The sequence below is a fragment of the Mirounga leonina genome, unplaced genomic scaffold (genome assembly GCF_011800145.1).
Source record: "Mirounga leonina isolate KUSES-001 unplaced genomic scaffold, KU_Mleo_1.0 Mir_151, whole genome shotgun sequence".
Taxonomy (NCBI): Eukaryota; Metazoa; Chordata; class Mammalia; order Carnivora; family Phocidae; genus Mirounga; species Mirounga leonina.
Genome location: NW_023270377.1, coordinates 51,042,782 through 51,047,980, shown reverse-complemented (window position 1 = coordinate 51,047,980; position 5,199 = coordinate 51,042,782). Strand labels below are relative to the sequence as shown.

At 43.6% G+C, this 5,199-nt stretch overlaps 1 pseudogene; it reads right to left on the bottom strand.

Moving 5' to 3' along the window:
• Positions 1 to 4,474: 4,474 nt before the first annotated feature.
• LOC118012265 lies at positions 4,475 to 4,920 on the bottom strand (annotated as a pseudogene).
• Positions 4,921 to 5,199: the final 279 nt, after the last annotated feature.

Sequence of the window (5,199 nt, the reverse complement as noted above, 5' to 3'; positions counted from 1 at the left end):
ATAGGTTACCCTGTTATGGGTTATTTAAGGTATATGCATATGAAAAGATATCATCAAATGAATGACACACACAGAAGTACTGAAGACAGTAAAGTGACGTGGGGGTGGGGAGAATGGCTCTGCTGGAATATCCAGAAGGCTGAAGGGAAGAAGGGGTTATTGAGCTGAAACTTGCATAAAAATTAAATGAGGAGCAGAAGATGGGAGAAGACAGTGGTAATACCTCTAACAATAAAAAAAGTGCATCTGGTAGGTGATGCACTGAGAAGTAGTTGTAGGAGAACAGTTGCATTGAAAAGGAGTGAGAAATAAGTCTGGAAAAGTGAATTCTTTTTTTTTTTTTTTAATTTATTTAGAGAGAGAAAGAGAGAGAGCACATGAGTGGCGGGGAGGACAGAGGGAGAGGGAGTGAGGGAATCTTAAGCAGGCTCCACACGCAGCACAGAGCCCGATGCAGGGCTTGATCTCATGACCCTGACTGAGATCATGACCTGAACCGAAATCAAGAGTCAGACGCTTAGCCTACTGAGCCACCCAGGTGCCCCTGGAAAAGTGAATTCTTGAAAACTTGTAGGTTCTGTGAGACTTATGGGGCACATCCAATACCTTCTGTCCCGGGGTCTTCAAAATATTTGCTCCTGAGAATTAAAGTACCAGTGTACAGATGAGAGCCCCTCTCAACATCCATGAGCTTACGTACCTCACACAAAGATTGAGTGGGGACATGGTGCAGATGGGGACTTGCGGTACTGCTGTCTCCAGCCTGCTGGGAAGGTGCACACGTGGGTTGTGTCTTTTTACAGTATCAACTTTATTCAATCACAAGGCAAGAGTAACATAATTGTAAAGCAGGTTCAGGATTTCAAACTCAGTGACATTTCACTACACTTATTTATGTATTTAGTAAGTAAGTAAGTAATCTGTACACCCACCGTGGGGTCAAGCTCACAACCCCGAGATCAAGAGTCACGCTCTTCCACCTGGGCCAGCCAGGCGCCCCTCCCTATACATCTAAATTGGCTTCCTGTCCATCACACAAAGCAAAGGTCAAATACAAAGTCACATAACAAGATGAGCAAGGGACAGGAAGTTAACAAACCAAATGTGAGGTGGGTCCAGAGTGCACAGTGGAAATGAGGCCTCGGTTCTGTCCTTCTGTCTGGAACAGCTCCCGGCACTTACTGCTCCTTCTGTTCAAGCCATGGAGGATCTGTTCTGTGCAGAGATCACTCGGGCAGAGCCTTCGGCAGCAGTTGCCTTTCTGATGTGGTCAGAAGGGAAAGGATCCACGTCTGGAAATTCTGACAGTTTGCTGCAAAAGTTCTCCCTCTTTAAAAGAGCTTAATCAGTCTTGGGCCTGTGCAGGCCTCTTGTGGTTCTGCAGGTTATCAGTTCTGGGCGTCTTCAGCCTGGGCTGGTTTTGGAGATATCTGGTCTTAGCTGCAACGCCCTTGGCAGCTTGCACCGCTGCCTGACATGAGTGACTCCATCTTGCTGTCCACAACAGCAGAGCAAATCCCCTAACGTTGCACAGTCCTATCAGGCATTCCCTCTCTGGCCACTGTACCACCCGAGGGCTTTGCTGCTTCCTCTTACCTCCTCCCAGGTTTTTCCCATCTTGCTGGCTTCCCCTTCCTCCTTCACTCTGACCTTTACTCATTCCACCCAAAGGGGAAAAAACCCAAGAAATCTCTCCCGTCACCCTACACAGAGCAGCTTCCCCATCCTCACGTCGTGTTCCCTGCTCACACCGTGCTCTGCGCCAAGGTGGGGAGGAACACACAAGCACGACTTTTGCCTGAAAAAAGACAATTTCTCCCAAGGAGAAATTCTGATGCCAGATATTAAAGTCCTACGAAAAGATTAACCTCATTCTACCTACAATGCCAAACGAGGAATAGAACAAAACATATTTTCTCCTGTTCCTCTTCACCTGCTCCTGTACCTCAAGCTCTCTCCCTCCACTAACTTGGACGTTCTTCCTACTTTCTTTTTCTAGACGGCGGTCATTTTATTTTGGGTTATCAGGGTCCTCTCTATCTCTGTCTCCCTCCTTCCTTCCTTCCCTCTCTCCCCTTCCTCTCTATCTCTGTCTCCCTCCTTTTTTCCCTCTCTCCTCTTCCCTTTTCCTCTCTCCTTTCTCTCTCTGGCGCTGAGAAGAGAGCTATGAAACTCTCCCCTGCCAGGAAGAGTCACTTAAGACTTGGTGTCCTTTAGGGCGCCTGGGTGGCTCAGATGGTTAAGCATCTGCCTTCGGCTCAGGTCATGATCCCAGGGTCCTGGGATCGAGTCCCGCATCGGGCTCTCTGCTCTTTGGGAGCCTGCTTCTCCCTCTTCCTCTCTCTCTCTCTGTCTCTCATGAATAAATAAATAAAATCTTTAAAAAAAAAAAAAAAAGACTTGGTGTCCTTTAAAGGGCTCCCTGGAAGCAACTAATATTCATTACTTGTTAATGACTTCTTGCCCAACATGATGTGGGTTTTATATTCACATGCATCCTCTTATTTAATCATCTCTATAATCATGCAACAGAGGTATAATTATCCCCATTTGTATATATGTGAGAACACAAGATGGAACCCAAATGGAAAAATGGTTCTAAGACAGTGCAGCAAATTCAAGACAAAATAAGGATTTGAAACCTACTCTGTCTCCAGGGATTTGAAAGTAAGTTCATTTGATTCCTAACGACTTTCTACTATTTCAGCTTCTCTTCCAGTTTTTCCTCGGTCTTTGGCTTGAGTGAAAGAAGAATTGCAGCTGTGTGAATGTGAGCATAACCACTAGCATGTCATCTCTGAAATTACTATTAAAATTTAAATCCTTGAACGAACATGCCTCATGTTAATGATCCTTTTTATGCATTTCTCTGTACTGAAATCACACAAAGCACTTAACCAGTTTATCTTTGCTTTTCCATTTTCTAAGACTTTTTTAGAGCATATCTTCTATTACTCAGTTCAGACTCATTCCTCTCAGCTTTCACATCCATTCTCAATATATCCTTAAAACACTATGGTATTAGGTCCTCCAGAGAAACAGAACCAATAGGATGTAGGGAAACACATAGATCAAAAAGGAGAAAGGTTTATTTTAAGGAATCAGCTCACATGATGTTAGGGAGCCTGAGAAAGGCAAAATCTGCAAAGGAGGTAGGCAGGCTGGAGGCCCATGGAGGAAGTGCCTTTTCTGGGGATCTCAGTCTGTTTTCTCTTAAGATCTTCAACTGATTGAATGAGGCCAACCCACATTGTGGGGGTTTATTTGCTTGACTAAAAGTCTACTGATTTAAATATTCAGCCCATCCAACAAATTCCTTCACAGAAGCATCTAGAATAGTGTTGAGCCAAATATCTGGGTACTGTGACATAACCAAGTTGACACATGAAATTACCCCTGAGACAACCACTTACCCCTGAGCTGCTGCTTTTACTTAGGTGTACATTTGTGTGTGCAGGAAAAAAACAAAAACAAAAAACCAAAAAAAACATCCTGAAGTATACACACAGATTCTTTGCAGCTAGAGAGGATTTGTCACCCTGGGCGGTGGGGAAGGAGAGGCTAACTTTTTCATAGTACCATTCTGTATCGCTCAAATTTTGTTCAGAATGCATTAGGATTACCGTTACCTATATTTTCAAATTAGTTTTTAGTTAAAATAACTCATACATACTGTTAACATAAAATAATACTAGGAAGCTAACAGGGAATTTCCCAGGCCTCTGTTCCGCCCCTCCCCACCTCCTAATTCCCAGTTCCCACAGACATTCATTTTTAACTCTTTCATTCTGGTTTTAAACTCTGTTTCCAATAGCACATTTATACTGCGATTTCTTGGCTTTCCAGTGTGAGACATTATCTCCTGATAGGACGTTCTATCGTAGAACATGGAGTTACTGCCGCCCCTCCCCGAGGCCCTCTCCGGGTTTCCCTCATTCCATTCTCCCCAGACCATGTCACATTTGGCTTAAGTATCTATTCAGTGTTAACATTATTATGGCAGCTTAGAAGTCTTCCACAGCAAAGCAATGTAGTATTGTATGATTATATTTCCTTTCTTATACAACTTTTCTCCCCTGAGAATTCCCTAATTTTATATGGTTTACTTTTCTATGTTCTTACCGTTAACTCATTTTCAAACTGTTCGGTAGATCTCTAAAACTCTTTCTAGAATTTAGCACGTAGCTAATGGATCAGTTTCCATTTTCACTTCAAAATCCACACTCCTGGACGCTGTCTTCCATTCCAGTCTGAATCATATACTATTTATTATTTACTAATTTCTTCCCTGTTCATTTTATCTGAATTAGTTTTCTGGAACTCTTATTAATGGATATGGGAACTCCTCACTTGATTCTGTTGTTTTCTTATTTCTTCTCTGTTAGTTTCAGGGTTTTTCTGAGGTATTTTTGTTTTGTTTTCTTTTTTTAGAAACACACTTGTTACCATTTAATGAACCTCCCTCCTCAGGGCTTCAAGCTACCAGGACACAGCACCCCCCCACCCCCCCCTTACCCCTAATCTTCTCAGCTCTTTTACTGAAGAATATAGCCTTCACGAGGACAGGCTGTCTGGGGAGCCATCCCTTCCCTAAAACTCTGCAGTAGCCAGATCACACCACATCAGTGATAGGAGCAGCTCAGTCTTGTTTTTAGCAGCATTTACCTGTGTCTGCTCACTGACTGAGGTCCATAATTTACCATGGTTGACAGGTGAGCAGAAGCTCTGGTTCCTTTTTCAGTGGTCATGATTCATACTGACTTTTCCAAAGTAACCCGGGTGATATTTGTTGAAGTTGACCCTGTGGTGATGCCTGCCACCAGCCTTACCCGGGCCTCCTGGGTGCTTCCCGTGCTTGCCGATGAGGCCGTGGCTCACGTGGCCCCAAAGTTTCCGGGTCTTCCTCAGTCAGGATGGCATGTTGGCAGCCCAGATGGAAAAGCCATTTTTATTTTCTAAGCGACATCTTCCACATTACCTCCCGACCTGTTGTTGAATCTTTTATATCTGTTATATTTTTTAGTTTTCAAGAACTCTTTCTCTGTATGTTCCTTTTTCCGGTATCCTCTTCATGAATGCACTCTCTTCTCTCTCTCCTTGTGTTCTTCTTACTGCAGTGCTTACTCCATTGTCCTGATTCTTCGAAACTCTACTGTTCCTGCTTATTTGCTTTGGTTTCTGTCTTTCACATCAGAAGCT